At 39.0% G+C, this 18,895-nt stretch overlaps 1 protein-coding gene across 9 annotated transcripts in view; it reads right to left on the reverse strand.

The window, feature by feature from the left end:
- The window catches only part of DMD (dystrophin), a 1,318,095-nt gene that overhangs the window by 200,616 nt on the left and 1,098,584 nt on the right, over window positions 1-18,895 (reverse strand). The window lies entirely within an intron of this gene.

Raw genomic sequence — 18,895 nt, forward strand, 5'->3', positions numbered from 1 at the left:
TCCTCACACAAGAGACAATTTCAATGGTATGTGATACTGTAGGTGGTAGATTGGATTTTAAATGATCCATACAGTTCTGTTAGAAAATATTTTTAAATGCCTCAGAAAATTAGCAAGAACTCTAGAAAACACACACCACAGGCACTTACACCTGCCAAGTATGAAAAGTCTCGAACGCAGAGTGGCCATAGCCAGTCAGATGAAAACTTCATCTCACCTAGTCCCTTGTAGGATAGTCGTCAATACAATCACTTAAGGAAGAAGGTAAAGGAAAGCATCGGTTTCCCTCCTCCTTTTTGTACTCTTCCAGCACAGCAATTTGAGCCTTGGACACACCAGAGCAAGAAGTTCTAAGTTTAGGAAAGAAAGTTCTTGGAATGTGTTCAGAGACAGGCAACAAAGCTGGGGAGGGGTTTGAAGCACAAGCCACATGAGGAGAGGCTGAGGGAGTTGGGGTTGCTTAGCCTGGAGAAGAGGTGGCTCAGGGGAGACCTTACTGCTGTCTACAACTACCTGAAGGGAGGTTGTATCCAGGTGGGGATTGGTCTCTTCTCCCATGCAACCAGCATCAGAACAAGAGGACAGTCTCAAGCTGGGCCAAGGGTTTAGACTGCATGTTAGGAAGAAGTTGTTCATACAAAGAGTTATTGGCCATTGCAATGTGCTGCCCAGGGAGGTGATGGAGTCACTGTGACTGCAGGTGTTTAGGAAGAGACTGGATGGGGCACTTAGTGCCATAGTTTAGTTCATTAGATAGTGTTGGGTGATAGGTTGGACTCAATCTCAAAGGGCTTTTCCAACCTGGTCTGGTCTATTCCATTCCATTCCATTCCATTCCATTCCATTCCATTCCATTCCATTCCATTCCATTCCATTCCATTCCATTCATCTTCCGTGAAATGACCTACTTTAATTTTGAACTAATATAGGCTCTTATCATCCAAAATACTCTATTGTAAGCTCTATATTTAGGCTGAAGAACCACCTCTTATTTTTTTTATTTTTTTATTTTTTTAATCTACCATTTGAGACCCACTTGAGACTGTCCCTAATACGTAGTTCTTGAGACAGAGTGGTCAACCATTCCTAATGGATTTTATGCTGATGCATATTCTACAAACCCTCCATCATATCTTTTTTTTCCATCTTCTGTGTTTAAGATATGGAGACAGAGATAGATTTGATTAAATGTGGATATCCATAACATATGTACAACTGACTTTGGTTATATAATGCTGTAATTACTATACTATGGCATGAATTACATTCTGAATTGCAACAACTAAAATGAGCAGATTTTCTTGGACTATATTGTGAGCCTAGGCAACTATCTGGCAGATGTGAAATTACACAAGACAAACCCCACTCATATTCCATTTATTTTGTATTGTTTACCTGTTATCTAATCTGTGATAACACATTTTAGATTGGGGATCCGAAACATTGTCTACCAAGTCCCTACAACAGGGAGTTAAACCATGGCATCACAAAATTTTCTGCTTTTTCAGTAATTTCTAGCATTCCATTGGTTTTCTGAACAGTCCTGAGTACAGGTGTGCCTGTTATGATTCCAAGATCTCTTTCCTGAATGCTGAAGGAATCTTTAAAAGGGCTAGATGAGAGCTCATTATTTTGCATGTAAACATTTCCACATGCTTTGTGCATAATTTATCAGCACTTGATGTCTGCTGCCATTTTTTTCAATCTAGCTCCATCTAAAGTACTTTGGATAGGTTGCTATCATCACCAAGATATGCCTCTGCATTATTAATTTTCCATCTAAAGTACTTTGGATAGGCTGGTATCATCACCAAGATATACCTCTGCATTATTAATTTTCCTTTCCAGCTTATTTATGCACATGCTGGACAGAGTAGACCTTCTGGAATATAATCATCTCCCCCAGTGGGAAAACTGACCTTTGGTTTTTTGTTTTTCTATCTTATACAAGAAATAACCAGATAGCTGGCTATCTCCCCACACAAAGACATGCTCTGTTATCCCACAGGAGCTTAGCTTCTTTGCTGGAGGAACTTTATAAAACCCTTATGCAATATCAAATACTCTAACCTTTCTTATTAATATGCTCTTGTTTCCTTCAAAGCACACTAGGAGATATAAAGCACACCTACTTTTACTAGTGCTATGTTGTTGTCTTTTGTGGAGTTTATCACTGCATTTCCTGGTCCACAGGCCAGACTGGATGCACTATTTAGAAACTATCACCATGTTTTCTGATTACCAGTCCTCAAAATAACCCCTTATTTCAAAGAAGAAAACACTGTTAATATTTACAGCTATTTTATATTTCCATTAGAACACTTAATTGAATAGCCATCTGGTTCTGATGATTTGGCACTCTTAGTAACGACAATTTGGGTTCTGTTTGTTTGGTTTTGTTTATCTGTTTTGGCGGGGTGGGGGTGGTTTTGTTTGTTTTGTTGGTTTGGTTTGGCTTGTGGGGTTTTTTTGGCTTTTGTTTTTGTTCTTGGTTTTGTTTCTTTTTTTTCCCCCCACTTCAAATAAAATGATTTATTCTTTCTCTTTAACCACTCCACATTTGTAGGTCTTCTAAGAGTCTGTTTTGATGGTATGGATTTGGTTTCAATTTCCAGGGTAGTGCCTCCATGCTGTTTTCACACACTTAGCTCTTTTGGTTCTTTTTTAGCAGGCTTCCTCATTTGTGTGTAGTTTCCTTTCTGAACACTGAACAATGCTATGGTAGATTTTTGGGGGTTAATTTTTGTCCCTGTAGAAATGCTGAGCTTTAGTTCATAATGATCTCAATTCTGATAGCAGTGTGTTGAACTTGTACTGCTCAGTACCAAGCCAAATCTCTTCCTTACTGGTTATCCTCCTGGTGTTTCCTAACATTACATCTTTTCTATTTAGGGCTGGAATATCAAATCCAAAAGGATTTTAGGACAGTGTGTGTAATTGCAGAGTGGTTTCTTACATATTTTAGAATATGCAGGCTAAGCTCCTTCAAATGATTTGCAGATCTTTTTCTGTGTATTTTCCATTACACTTGCTTGTGCTTTGAGTATCCTGTTCCAAGGCAATAAAACCCACCACATAGCCCTTATCTGTTTCCAGATTACCAGCTCTATCAAAGGAAAACTGATGATTTGTTTAAATATGGTTAGAGTTTTTAAAGATGTCCTTCCCTCCACATTACTCATTACATACTCGTGGGTTTTTTTCCCTTTCTTTCTTTTGTTTAGTGATGCCTAACACATGGAAAAGCATTGACTTCCTCTTTGAGAGGCTGACAAATATGCAGAAGAGAGATAAAATTGAAAAGTCTAGGTTTTTATACTTAAAGATTCACCAAAAGGAGTTGGATTTTTCAATGCCATGAAAAACATGTTGTTTTGTGGGTTTTTTTAGGGTCCCTAAATCAGTTCCATGAAATCTGAAATGAAATTCATTAATTGTTTGAGAGGAAGAGTAAATAAATAGCAAACAAGTTTGTTTCAATAACAACAGAAATTAATGTAGATACTTTGCTAGCTTCAGGGAGTGTCAATCACAAAATTCAGAGCTGAAAATTCAGGAAGGAATATTGACTCTATAATGCACACATCTTAACCCTTATCTCTGTCAACCACATGTACAACAGTTCACTAACAAGTTAGAAACACAGGGTTCAGGAATCCAAACAAAATTAAATCAAGTGCCTATAACTTTTGGCCCACTGGAGTTGATAGAATAGTGTGACTAAACCCCACTATGCCACTCAGAAAATGTAGCCTGAAGACGAAGTGTATTCTCAGAGTAGTATCTGTTCCTCATGCACAGAGGAAAGCTAAATCACAGGCTGGCTTTTATTTATTGCTTGCTATTGTAAAACTTGCTTTTTACTCTCACTATGTTTATTCCTACTGATCCCAACACCTACTACATCTGTTTAGACGCAGTCCAGCACAGACAAACTCAGTGCCTTGTTAGAACACATAGCAAGTATGCAGTTGTACTGCAAGCAAAAAAATGTTGTTCAGTATTCACCACAACAAAAGAAGGAAACCAACAGTATCCACATACCAAGTCATATATTATTATATCCATCTCAATTGTATGAAGACCACGTTTGGCTGTATTTGTCTTTAAAATTGTATTAAATAAACAGATGCTATCTAATAAATACTTATGTGCAAGTATTATTCAATTGTTCAATCCTGAAGTTAAAATATGTAATTGAGCTTTTCAGTTATGATTTAAAATACAGTCACTATTCCTACCGGGTACTTCTTAAATGATGTATTTCTGCAGTGAAAAAGATCTTGGGACCAGATTATTTCTTTGTGTTTCTTTTGTCCTTCATTTAGCTTTAACACTTAGATTTATGTTTACAAGATGAGAAAAATCTCTGTAAAATCATGTAAAAACAGTTACTGTACAACTACAGCACAGTATTGCTTTTGAACTATTTTGACCTCGTCCTGAACATATTAATGAAGATCAAGACTCAGTAACATTTCTCATATGCTTGGAAGGAGGGACCATGAAGCTCAATGCTCAGTTGTACCCTTCTCATATAGGAAAGTGCATTTCACCAGCACACCAAATGCTTTAAATGTTAAACACTAGCTCAATTACCTCCCTGGGCAACCCTTTCCAGTGTTCCACCACCCTCACAGTAAAGAACTTCTTCCTAATGTCCAACCCAATTTTTTCTTCTCTAACTTAAAACCATTGTCTCTTGTCCTATCACTACAGGTCTTTATAAACAGTCCCTTTCCAGTCTACTTGTAGACCTCTTTCAGATACTGAAAGTCTGCTATTAGGTTTCCTCAGAGTCTTCTCCTCCAGGCTGAACAACCCCAGCTTCCTCAGCCTGTCCTCATAAGAGTGGTGTTTCAGTCCCCTGATCATTTTCCTGGCCCTCATCTTGGACCCACTCGATTAGGTTCATGTCCTTCTTGTGTTGAGGGCACCAGAGCTGGGCACAGTACTTTGTCTACTTTTAAAAATCATTCCAAAAGCATGCACTAAATAAGTGTTTTCACTTTCACAAAACTATAAACTGTCTTGAAAAATAAGCTGTAGGGGAAAAAAAAGGAAAAAAAAAAAAAAAAAAGGAAAAAGATAAAGGGAAAGGGAAAGAAAGAATTCTAAGTAGAAAAAACTAGCAAGTAGTTAGCAAATTCTAATCAATCTCCTGTTTTTCTGGGTAGATAATATGGCTTTACTGTATTGATAATTTTGTGTCAAGTTTATAGCCCAAGAGGATTTAATGAATTATTATAGCATGTATCACAGTATGACAGTATAACTAAGGTTGGAAGAGATCGAGGATCATCGAGTCCAACCTATCACCACAGACCCCATGACTAGACCATGGCACCAAGTGCCACATCCAATCCCCTCTTGAACACTTCCAGGGACGGTGACCCCACCACCTCCCTGGGCAGCCCATTCCAATGACTAATGACTCGCTCGGTGAAGAACTTCCTCCTCACCTCGAGTCTAAACCTCCCCTGGCGCAGCTTGAGACTGTGTCCCCTTGTTCTGGTGCTGGTTGCCTGGGAGAAGAGACCAACCCCTTCCCAGCTACAACCACCTTTCAGGTAGTTGTAGAGGGCAATGAGGTCACCCCTGAGCCTCCTCTTCTCCAGGTTAAACAATCCCAACATACTAGTAACTAGTAACAATCCCAACATATTAGTAACTTTAATTATCTCTACAAGGAAAGGAAAAATCAAGTACCAGATCCAGAAGTCTTAAAATAGAATTAACATTGTTATTACAGAAACACAGAATCACAGAATGCCTGAAGTCTGAAGGCACATTTTAAGATTATCTAGTCCAACCACCCAGCTCAGATTGGGCCAGGTAAAAAGCAAGTTCCTCAGGGTCATGTCCAATCAGATTTTGGGTATGTCCAAGGATGGAAACTCCATTGCCTTTCTGGACAACCTATTCCAGTGCCTGACCACCCACAGGTGTCTTCTTGATTTCAAATGAATTTCATAGGTTTGAATTTGCACCCATTACTTCTTGTTCTGTCTGTGGACAGTATTAAAAATCCATCTGTCTCTTCTTCATGCCATCCCATCAGGTATTTATACACACAGATAAGATCCCAAGTTACTTTTCTCAAGGCTGAGCAGTCACAGTTCTCTCAATCTTTCCTTGTAGGAAAGTAGTTTCAGCCCTGTAATCATACTTGTGGCCTTGCACTGGACTTACTCCAGTGAAGTCCATATTTACCTTGTACCAGGGAGCTAAGGGGAGGAAACATCTTCCTCAAACTGCTGGCAATGCTCTTGATGAAGCCCAAGGTTGGCCTTCTATGCTGTGAGGATTCATATCTAGCTTACAGTCATCTTTTCTGTCAGAACCCCAAGGCTCTGTTTCTGCAGAGATGTTTTCTGGGTGACTGACCCCTAGTGTGTACAGTTGCCTGGGGTTATTTTTCCCAGAGCACCAAACTTAACATTTCTCCTTATTGAATTCCATGAGATTCCTCTCAGTGCAAATCTCCATACTGTCAACTTTCCTCTGAATAGCAGCACAGCCATCTGGTGTATTGACAGTTCATTGCAGTACTGTGTCATCTCTTTGCTTAATGAGGGTGCATTCTGACCCAAGGTCTAGTTCATAATGCAGATGTTAAATGAGTATCAACCACTGTGATACCCCAACTAATGACTTTTCTTGAGATTGTCTTGTCCATGTGCCTGGAGATGGCTTCAAGGATTAGCTGCTCCATCATCTTCTGAGAGATTGAGGTGAGGCTGACTGGCCTGCAGTTCCCCGAATCCTCCTTCATGTAGGTCTTGAAGGTAAGACACTTGCTTTTTTCCAGGATGCAGGAATCTACCTCTCTTGCCCTGATGTTTCAAGGACAATAGACTGGCCTTGCAATAACATTCATTAAATCATTCAGCACTTGTCCCTGCTTCAGGACTTATGTATGTCCAGAGTTATGAGCACAAAATGTCCATTCCCTTGTATGTTCAACCACGTATGTTTTGATACTTAGTATGAAACAGATTTCAAGAAAGGGCCAACAGTGCCTACAAAGAAAGCCTGCTTCCCTGCTTAATGAGCAGCACTTTCGTAGGCTGGCAGCCTCATGCTAACCTGGCATTTTCTTGAAGAACTCCCTCACACTGAAGAATCTCCTGCTAGCACAGGTTAAACCTCATTCTCATAACCAGTGAGAGAGACACAAAAGGACATGTGGCAACGTGATGAAAATATGACATGGCTTAGGAAGAAAAGCTCTCCTGTGTCAGTAGAATTTGTGTAGAGAGAGCTTTTTATACCAGCAGCAGCTGCAGCTAAATCAGAGCAGGATCCATTTGCACAGTAAGGTGAGCAGCCGTCCTCCGTCTGGGATATAGCAAATTCCCAGCACTGGCATTTTTCTAAATCAGCTCCCTCAGTGTCCAAGTTGAGAGGTATTAATGGGTCAGAGTGTATCTTCAGGTTTATATTTAAAACTGTATAAAGTTCTGCCCAGGACAATCTAACAGACTCTTTTTTTCCCCTTTTTTCCCCCCATTCAAAATGAATCTCTCTTCTCTGATGGGTTGAGTGTGTTCTGATTCAAACTTCAGTGAATTCAGGGACTGTCAGCTGCTAGCTCAATATGCTACCCTTAGCTTCCTTTTAAACTCATACTGTATTTTTATTTGATTCTAGTGCACCTGGGAACAGGCAGTGCTGAAAAAAAAAAAAAGGATTTTAGCTGATTTAATTTTCCATCCTATATATTTTTATAAACTCGGAAGCAAGACCAAGCAAGAATGCACCAGGAGTAGAATATAAATCATCTTCAGCGATAAAAATAGTTCTAACAGAAGACATCGGGGGACAAAGAAAATCAAATGTCCTTTAAGCCCTACCCCATTCTGAATTCTCTGTTTCTGAATTTGATAACACATTATGATTGTCAAGTTATTTCCTGCAATTTGGAAGAGCAATTCAGTGTTTCCTGAAAACTAAGGATTTCAAAATTTGAACAGAACAAATGGAAAAATCAGCTAATGTCAGGTTACAAAAATGATCAGGGGGTTGGAGCACCTCTGCTACGAGGACAGGCTGAGGGAACTGGGGTTGTTCAGCCTTGAGAAGAGGAGGCTCTGGGGAGACCTCACAGGGGCCTTGCAGTGTCTGAAGAGAGGCTACAAGAAGGCTGGAGAAGGACTGCTTCCAAAGCCCTGAAGTGATAGGACAAAGGGCAGTGCTTTAAATTAGATAAGAGAAGATTTAGATTGGATGTTGGGAACAAGTTTTTTACAATGAGGGTGGCTGAGCACTGGAACAGTTTGTCCAGAGAGGTAGTTGAAGCTCCATCCCCAGGGATATTCAAGGTGAGGTTCGACAGGGCTCTGGGCAACCTGATCTAGTTGAGGATGTCCCTGCTCACTGCAGGGGGGTTGGACTAGATGACCTTTAGAGGTGTCTTCCACACCAGAGCATTCTAAAATTCTATTGATTTCTGAAATTTCAAGGGAAAAACCTATGAGTTGTTGTACTGTTACACATATATTAAAAAAAAAAAATATAAATGTCTAATTGAATAAACAGAAGCATACTAATAAAGAAATGCACATAACCTGACATCCTTAGTTACTATGAATTCTTGATATCTTTTTTTTAATCAACAGCTGATGTGCAGTTTCATGATCCCTGAAAAAATCCAACCTATGCTACTGCCTTACCATTTATTTAGAAATTGTGTTCTCCTCCATGGAGGGGGAAAAGTAAATGAGCAAATTTAGCTTGTAATTCACTCTACTAGAACAACTGTAACCATGACATGGCAGAGCCCATCATTGCTAAAGTGTTCATAAACAGTTCTGCACCAATTTTTCCACAAAATCAGTCTCAGTTACTTTGCAACCAAGAAGTGAATCCGGCAATCAAGAGATGAAGTGCCTAGGAACTGTAGGTAGCTTAAAGCATATCAAAGTGTAATCTGAAAGTCTAACACAACAAACAGACAGAGAAAGTATAAAGGGATTTTTACAAAGGGAAATGGTTCTTTTAATATGGTTTCATTCAGCATCCTTAAAGTTAGAAGTACTCACAAAGATATATATGCTCAGGTTGTGGAGCCTTAGCCAACTCTGTTTTTAAATCCTTTATAAAACATTCTTTACCTCATATTCGTTCAATCATGAACAATGCACACTGAACATAAAAGGTTAAATAACTCATGTTCCTTACCAAAGGTTCTTTCAGGTAATAGACACTGACAGGCATTCTCCTTGCCATCAGAAAACAGTTACTATAAAGTAAATGTTTATTGCCTTGCAAAGCAGCATGGTATTTTAAAGGCAAATGTAGTATTTCACTGAGAGAAAAGAAGGCATTTTAAACTGGAAAGATTGCAATAGCTGCGTCATAATATTATAAAACACCTCAAGCTTCCAGATATCAGTGGGTGGACACTTCAGGAGGCAAAACATTGATTCCTTGCATTGCCATAAAGAAAGCTTATCTTAAGACACAGATTGTATTCTGACACTCAAGTGAGAGTAAAGCAGTTTAAACAAGTTTCAAAAACTCCTCCTGTCTATACAAAAACTTAAAAGAAATCTTCATTTTCTCCTCTCTCTTACATTGTATTTGCTTATAATATGCTGATATTTCTTTATATTTACCATGTAATTACTTTGTAATGTTTGGCCTCATAAAGTTGACAATTATTACCTCTAGAAAGGGGAACAAAGTTTTTCATAGACCTTAAGGTCAAAAGGAGCTATTTGCGGTCTATCCAGTCTCTAACCTCCAGAAGCATGCAAATCAGATGGACTGTTCCAGTGTTTTGCTCAAAGTTATGTTTTCCAGTTCTTGAATTAATATTGTGATTCCCATCCTCATCTTTTCACCACCACTTTAAGGTGCTTGAGAAGTGCAAGTGGGGGGGGAAATTCCAAGTCAAAATCTTGAGGTGGAAATTCCTAGACTTCTTATGTTATATAAGAACATGCTTCAACAATGCCAGACAAGGGAATTATGACAGTAGGTTTTAAGTTTAAGAGGGACAGGGATCTGCTGGAGAGGGTCCAGTGGAGGGCTACAAGGATGATGACGAGAGGCTGAGGGACCTGGGGCTTTTTAGTCTGGAAAAGAGAAGACTTAGAGGGGATTTAATAAGTGGGATGGGACAGGCTCTTCTCACTTGCCCCCTGTGATAGGACAAAGAGCAATGGATGCAAGCTGCAGCACAGGAGGTTACACCTCAACACAAGGGGAAACTTCTTTACTGTAAGGGTCACAGACCACCGGGACAGGCTCCCCAGAGAGGTTGTGGAGCCTCCTTCTCTTTCAAGGCCTATCTGGATGCATTCCTCTGTGACCTGAGCTAGATTGTATGGTCCTGCTCTGGCAGGGGTTTGGGCTCGATGCATCATCTCTTTGGGTCCCTTCCAACCCCCGATGTCCTGTGACCCTGTGATAAATAAGAATAATTTTTTTTTTTTAAGCTAACCTAGGAAAAAAGAGTGCTAAAATAGAATGCTGAAATGGAAACAGTTAAATAAAATTTACAAAACTAAACAGCTCTAGGGTTTTTATAGCAGCACTAGGCACAGGCTGAGAAACTGTGTCAGGAGCAGTGCTCACCTTCCCAGGCATTTAGGCTGAAACCCTTCTGGGTGGCATGCTGCCCTGCCATATCTTGAAGGATGGTAGGCTATGTTTCTGGAAAATGAGTAGCTGTGGCCACTCAGCTGAAACTAATGAAAATTGTTATTCTTAATCCACTGGATAATCAAATCCTGCTAAACAATTTGCAGGTAAAAAATACAGAGAATAAAAATAAATTGAGTGGCATTGCTATCTGGACAAATTAGTTTCACTAATTCAATTGTCCTGTTTGCAAATTGGGGACAATATTACTTCTACTGCAGTCTCAGAGAGAAACTCACACTATCTGGAACATGAGAAGCACTATAAAGTCCTAAGTAGCAATTATAAGGTTTTATTATGGGTTAACTTCAGACAAAAAGAAATGAAATAAAACTCTGTCAGGCTTTAAATACATAAAGATTAAAGTGAGAAAAGCATAACACAATGGGTCGCTGATAAACATCTCAGGTAATTTAATATTCATTGCACTCCCAGCTCCCAGCACTCCCTAAATAATTACTGTGTACCAGCACATGAGCTTGATAAATTGATTTTGTTTTGCTCATTGATTTGCCCATGTCAGAGTAATACTATCTGCACACTTGATAGTTACAACACCAGGAATAGGACAGTCGAAGTCCTATGAAAATATTTCATTAATAACACAATATTGCCATGTTTCTCATCATGAAAAAAAACCAAACTACCTCTTCACAGAAAGCAGGCAACACTAAAATTAAATCACATCACCCCTTTTCCTCTCCCTGAACATCTATGTCTCTGTGGTTATACATGTCCTTCTGCTTTATGTAGTATTTCAATAGCAGACTATATATAGCAGACCAGATTTCTGTTATAAATACTCCTTGTGTATACTTTTTCTCCCTTCAACCACCCACTTCCCTGAGCCACACTTACTTAGGAAAGCCTAAATAAAATGGTTCCATTGTAAAAAGGAAAGTGTTACCTGCATGGTATTTTATTTTCTTGGATAAAAATTTGCATTTACATTAGAGAAAGAAGACTTTGGAACAGAATCAACAATTCAAGAGCGTCTTTGATTTAATGTCGTGTCTGGGAATGTTAATACTTGATCATCAGGCCAATATCTAGATGTGTTTTGTTTGTACAGAAAAACCACGTTCAATGCTAGAGTCCCTGCAATTATCATGCCACTTAGGTACTTTAATATTAATGTTTAATTCACCTTCTAAAGCTTGAGCCCCATTCTTATTCCAGATACAGTGATAAAGAGCAATCTTTTAAAAATGTTCTGGTCTGACCTCAATTCTGAATTTCAGAGGCATAAAACCACAGACAGGTCTTTATACATATATTAGTTAGCTCTCTCAGCAGGCTACCAGAAACCAAGATCAGAGATTACCAATACTTAAAAAGTCAAATTCTGCCTGCAGATGTGCAAGCTGAGCTCCCACTGAAATCAGTAGGGTGAGTTCATACAGGGAAAAAATTGGCTCTAAATGAAATCTGTTGATCTAATAACAGCATGTTCTACCAAACTGGGTTGGAGGTAGAAAAGATTTCCACCAGTTTTGCTTCTTTAGAGTCGTGGACTTTTTCTGCACTTCCTGTCAGGGAGAGTAAACAGTATTATTCAGCCCAAAGGTCCTTAATCAAAAAGAAAACAGTTAATCTGTTCTCTTGATAACTGTGTTAATACAATTAACATAAATCTGATGCAAATCTGGTGAAATCTGTTGGAGCTCTTCTTTAGTTGCTGATTCTTTTGCAAAATGATCTACAAAAGGCTGTTTCTCACAGAAGTTGCTGTGACTCCTCAAAAATTAATTAAAGAATGTTATTTGCTTGTTTGTTTTTTATTAGCAGATTAAGGTTTCTGTATCTCAATTATATTACTCTTTACCAAGTCGTGTGGTCAAAAGCAGCCTTATTTTTAAGAGGCCACTGTGAGATTTCACTTCTCTGCCCACTCATAATTTTCTCATTATTTTTATGTAAAAAAGATTCCATACTCTCCCTTAAGACTGGTAGCTTGATACAGAAAAACCCCTTATTTATTCCAGTCTCCATAAAACATTGACTATAATTAAAGTGGTAGCATCCAAATATGAGATCAGAAGTGTATAGTTTATTGCAAAAGGAGTAGGCAGAAGCAAAGACCGTTTACTGCAGTTGTTTAAAATGGGTCATTGCCATTGTTATTGTCATAGCAAACTTCCCAATCTTATGTGACTGATTACATAGCAACAACATAATGCAGATGAAACTTTCAGTTCAATTTTGTAAATGTACAACTATTACATATTAAATATGTGTTTAGGCTTTGCTAAAGTATATGGAAAATGAAGGAGAGGTGACTGGTGGTAACCAACATGGCTCCACCAGGGGCAAATCAATCCTAGCAAACTTGGCTTTCTATGATGAAGTTACAACATCAGTGGACAAAGGAAGAGTAACTGATGTCATCTACCAGGATGTTAAACATTTGACACTGTCCTGCATGGCATCCTGGTCACCAAATTGCAAAAGCATGGGCTTGAGGGATGGACTGCTCACTGGATAAGGAACTAGCTGGGTGGCTGTACTCAGAGGGTTACAGTCAATGGCACAATGTCCAAATGGAGACCAGGCACAAGTGGCGTCACTCAGGGGTCAGTACTGGGACCATTTCTGTTAAACATCTTTGTCAGCAATATGGATAGTGGGATTGAAAGCACCCTCAGCAAGTTTGCAGATGACAGAAAGCTGAGTGGTATAGTTGGTATGCTAGAGGGATGGGATGTCTCAACCACCAATAGAGGTTGGGGTATGATGTGATAGAGAGCAGCCCTAAAGAAAAGGACATGAAGTGGACAAAAAGCTGGACATGAGCCAAAAATGTGCACTTCCAGCCCAAATAGCAAACTGCATCCTGGGCTGCATCAAAGAAGTGTGGCCAGCAGGGGGCGGATGGTGAGGCTCCCCTTTTGCTCTGCACTCATGTGACCCCACCTGGAGTACTGCATCCAGTTCTGGTGCCTCAAAAATAAGAGAGACACAGAGCTGCTGGAGAGGATCCAGCAAGGGCTGAAAAAAAATTATCAGAGTGCTGGAGCACCTCTCTTGTGAGGCTGAGAGAGCGGGTGTTGTTCAGCCTGGAGAAGAGAAGGCTGTGGGGGGACCTTATAGCCTACAAGAAAGCTGGGGAGGGAGTGTTTATAAAGGCCTGTAGTGATAGGAAAAGGGGCAATAATTTTAAACTAGAGTAGGATAGATTTAGGCTGGACATTAGGAAGAAGTTCTATACTATGAGGGTCATGGAACACTCAAATAGGTTGCCCGGGCTGGTGGTGGAGACCCCATTGCTGGAGGCATTCAAGATCTGATTTGATGGGACTCTGAGCAACCTGATTTAGTCTGGGATGTCCCTGCTTACTGCAGGGGAGGTGGACAGATGACCTTCAAACGTCCCTCCCAACCCAGTGCATTCTATGATTCTATGATTCTGTGAAATAACCACTTTAAAGTATATTTCTTTTCATATGAGAAAATAAATTGATTCATAAGATGTTAAAATGAGATTAAGAGATCACAGGACACAACTGAGTAACTTCCATTTCCTACAAGCTAAGCATCATAGCAGAACTAACTTCAGCTGCTATAACTATGTGACAAAATACTGCAAGTTTTAAAACTCTATTCCATATTGAAATCAGACTTCAGAAAATTAAACTTGCCTCCAAGAGTGACAACCAAATAACATTTTACTATTTTCTCTGTTGCATAAACCTACATTTTAATTTTACTATTTTCTCTGTTGCATAAACCTACATTTTATAAAAGGTAGAGGCACAACCAGATAGCAAATGGGCACCTGAGGTGTCCTTGATGTTTTGCAACATTCTGAAAATTGATCGGTGTTAATGTTGGGGGGTTGGGAGGGGTGGGTGTGAATTTGAACCCACCACAATCTGTTAACAAATTAAACAAACCAACTATTATTTTCATCACAGAAAACTCCACAAAGTTTTAAATTAAAAACTATTATTTTAAATATATATATATAATATATATATATATATATATATATATATTCCAGTGAAGATAAATGTTTTGATTTTTTGGTTAATTTAAGATAAAGTCTGTTATGGCATGATATACTCTACTGATATTTAGTTTATATTAGCAGTAGAAGAGTTGGTGAAGAGTTTTTCCTATTTATTAAATTATATTTTTAGTGACCACATTCACATGTAAAACCTTAAAATTCTCCAGAATGCCATTAGATCATCTTCTCCTTGAACAATGTCTTTCTTATTTGTAGACTGGAAATTGTTCTATTTTCCACATATAGAAAGCATTTCATAGAATGGCTTAGGTTGGAAGGGGTCATCTACTCCAACCTCCCTGCCATCGGCATGGATGCCTCTCATCTAGACTCAGCTGCCCAAGGCCTCATCCAAGGAGAAGTACAGAAGAATACATAAGGGTTTTTTTTGTTTTATTTTTTTAAATGAACTGCCTAAGCTCATTCATTCTCCAGTAATTGAGGCTGCTGATTTACTATTAGAATGGTTGCAGTAATATATTGTTTTAACTTTGCCAAATCTATTTCTTTCTTTCCATGGCCACATATGAACACAACCGAAATGCAGCCAATTATCTTCAGGGATTGTCTTACTTTTTGCTTCATTTAGTGAAGAGATGTCTAGGGACAAAAAGATTGAGTGCACACAGGAAAGTAATTTTGGAGCAGATGATGAGCAGATCAGTTCATTTCTGATCTATGCATAATGGCAAACTCTGCTCAGTTTACAAATTAGAAAGAAGTTTCAGGTTGACACTTTCCAGCAAAAATTGTCAGTGACATACAACTGACTACAATTGTCAATTGTGCTGAGGAAAGTCTGAAATAAACAGCATATAATTCAAGCCTGACATCTCAGGAGAAAAAAAAAAGAAAAAGAAAAGAAAAAGGGTTACTTATTCAGTGAATTCGTGTGAATTTGTCATTGCCTCTTGTTTCACAATTCTGTAGAAAATAATTAGCAGAAATTGTATTAAAATTGTAAATAGCCTGTGACAAAAGCATTTTAAAGGATACAGCCTTTCTGAATATACTTGCTGCATTAAATAGGTTAAAATGCATAATCTATATGCAAACTTCATAGTCTTCTTATGCAACTGCTTAATTCATAACTGTAAAAGTGAACCTGCAAGAACAATAACCAGCTCTTAAGGAACAATATTAAGACTTCTGTGAAAATGCAAGATTTACTCTCACTAAATTCTATTCTGCTTTGTACAGTTAACAATCATCATATCGATTCATCTGGGCTTGAACTTAATTTAAGACAGTTAAGTGATGGTTTGGATTTTAATGGTCAGAAAGGTATGCTTGGAAGAGAAAGAATGTGTATTATTAAGAAAGTATGTTGTATTTCAGTCTGCTCATAAGATTCCTCATAAGAGAAGAAAAAAGGGAGATAACATGACAGTAGAGAAGTTTAAAGAATATTTTGGTTATAGACAATCTGTGGTCTGGGTTGCATTCTTTAGGGTAGGTATGTGAAACTATTTATCACCTAGAATCAGAGATGAATACCAGTTGGTGTATTAATACAGATCAAGGATCTGTAGAAATAATCTATTAATATTAATGAAGGATCAGTTAGAGTGTGTGAGTGTGTGTGTGTGTGTGTGTGTGTTCAGTGCCACACCACGACCTTAAGAGCTCCAACAACTATAACTGAAGGGAACAGTGACAAATGGTACTGGGTAAACTCATTCCTTAGGAAGTTATTCATCAACTTGGGTTTGGGAAGGCTACTGTGATCCCAGTTAGGAAAAGGATTTGCAAAAAATGTAGTCATGTGTGATCAATACTTTGAAGATGTGCTCATAAGGTGCTTGGAGTGCTTAGGTGTATAAGAATCACAGAATCACCAAGGTTGGAAGAGACCTCAAAGATCATCAAGTCCAACTTGTCACCACAGACCTCATGACTAAACCATGGCACCAGCGCCATGTCCAATCCCCTCTTGAACACCTCCAGGGATGGTGACTCCACCACCTCCCTGGGCAGCACATTCCAATGACTAATGACTCTCTCAGTGAAGAACTTTCTCCTCACCTCGAGCCTAAACTTCCCCTTGTGTGGCTTCAGACTGTGTCCTCTTGTTCTGTTGCTAGTTGCCTGGGAGAAGAGACCAACCTCCTCCTGGCTACAACCCTTCCTTCAGGTAGTTGTAGAGAGCAATAAGGTCTCCCCTGAGCCTCCTCTTCTCTAGGCAAAACAATCCCAGCTCCTTCAGCCTTTCCTCACAGGGGTTGTGCTTGAGGCCTCTTACCAGCCTCGTTGCCCTTCTCTGGACATGTTCAAGTGTCTCAATGTCCTTCTTAAACTGAGGGGCCCAGAACTGGACACAGAGGCCCAGAACTGGATGCAAAGTGAAATTGTTCCTCTTCTTCACACTGTGATATCATCAATCTTTGTGATATGCATCATAAAATCCAGACCAAGGAATGAAATATATATAATGCATAAATTTGATGTTTGGCTGATATTACAGTTTCTAAAGAAGATAACCTTACTGTTTATTACTAACTTAATTGAAGGCTATCTAACTTGTGTCCTCAAATTTACCTTTTAGTTGAAACATTTGCATGGGTGCACCTCTCAAGCCTCTTCCAGTCCCTCTGGATGACATCCCTTCCCTCCAGCATGTCAACTGGGCCACACAGCTTGGTGTCATCTGCAAACATTCTGAGGGCGCCCTCAATCCCACTGTCCGTATCACTGACAAAGATATTAAACAGCACTGGTCCCAGTACCAACCCCTGAGGGTTGCCACTGGTCTCCATTTGGACATTGTGACATTGACTGCAACTCTAAGCACAGACAATTCTTTATTCAGCAAGCGGTCAACCCCTCAAGTCCATGCTTTTCCAGTTTGGTGACTAGGATGTCATGCAGGACAGTACCACCAGGTAGATGATATCAGCTGCTCTTCCTTTATCCACTGATGTTGTAACTCCATCACAGAAAGCCATCAAATTCATCAGGCATTATTTGCCCTTGGTGAAGCCATGTTAATGGCCATCAATTACCTCTTCTTGTGTTCTTGCATCGCACAAGCTTATTATGATCACTTAGAAGCTGCTGCATTACTCTCTGTGAGCAACTAGCAGACTGTTATTGTCTTGTATTAAATGAAAAGTTATAGGTAAGAATGACAATCTATTCTGTATGCGTAGTTGGTTGGTTTGTTTTTCATTTACCATTTAGCTGATAATCTTATGATAGCCCAAATCATAACTGGACACAGTCCTCAAGGTGTGGCCTAACCAGTGCTGAGTACAAGGGCAGACTGACTTCCCTGCCTCTGCTGGTCACACTGTTCCTGATGCAGGCCAGGATGCCATTGGCCTTCTCAGACACCTGTTCATTTATGAAGATAAAAAATTTTGCAGCTAATTGTTCCTCAGCTACTGCATACTTTGTTTGCCTTGTATAATATTTGTACAGGACACTCATTTAACTTTTTGTGTGATTAAAACTTACGATTTTTTTAAAAATATATATGTATAAAGCACACTAGAATGTTAAGAAAGCTTTCTTCTCTTCTCATTAGTCATTCTATTTCCTCTCTCTTAGATTCTGATGTGCTACTAGAGAAAATAACAGTCAGCTCAGGTCTCTTTCAAAATGACTGATGATTCCCATTTATGTGAATGGAACAGAGGCACTTTGATCTTATCAAAATGGCAACTGCCTCTGTTGTGCTCTAGCTGAAAGAATACTGCAGTATTTTGAAAATCTGGCCATGGCAGCCATGCTGAAAGAGGATAAGTCCTTGTGACTTTCTTAACAAGCAGCAATTTTATGAAACAATAAGACTCCAATAACTACATAAAAAGTGTTGTTTTGAGAGGAAATTAGTTACTAAAAGCAGATAAACATTGTTACAGAAAATTATGACAGCTTTCCCAGGTAATTCTTTTAAGCTATCTTATGTTATGAGACCTAGCTACCCTGTAAGACAGATGATAAATACCACCACCACGAGGAAACAACAAAATAATGTACTTCAAACTATTTACATTCTGCTCTACAAGTATAGGCACAATTATATATTCATCATGCTTATAAAAATGTAATAAAGAACAAAATTAATTTTGTGTGCTTGTACCCTGTCTCCTTCTATTTATTCGATTTTGCTTTCACAGAATCACAGAATTGTTGAGGCTGGAATAGACCTCTGAGATCATCGAGTCCAGCCTATGACCTAACACCACCACATCGACCAGACTACATCACTAAGTGCCACATCCAATCTTTCAT

The sequence above is a fragment of the Melanerpes formicivorus genome, unplaced genomic scaffold, assembly GCF_026170545.1.
Source record: "Melanerpes formicivorus ecotype bairdi unplaced genomic scaffold, bMelFor1.0.p_v2 SCAF_30, whole genome shotgun sequence".
NCBI lineage: Eukaryota > Metazoa > Chordata > Aves > Piciformes > Picidae > Melanerpes > Melanerpes formicivorus.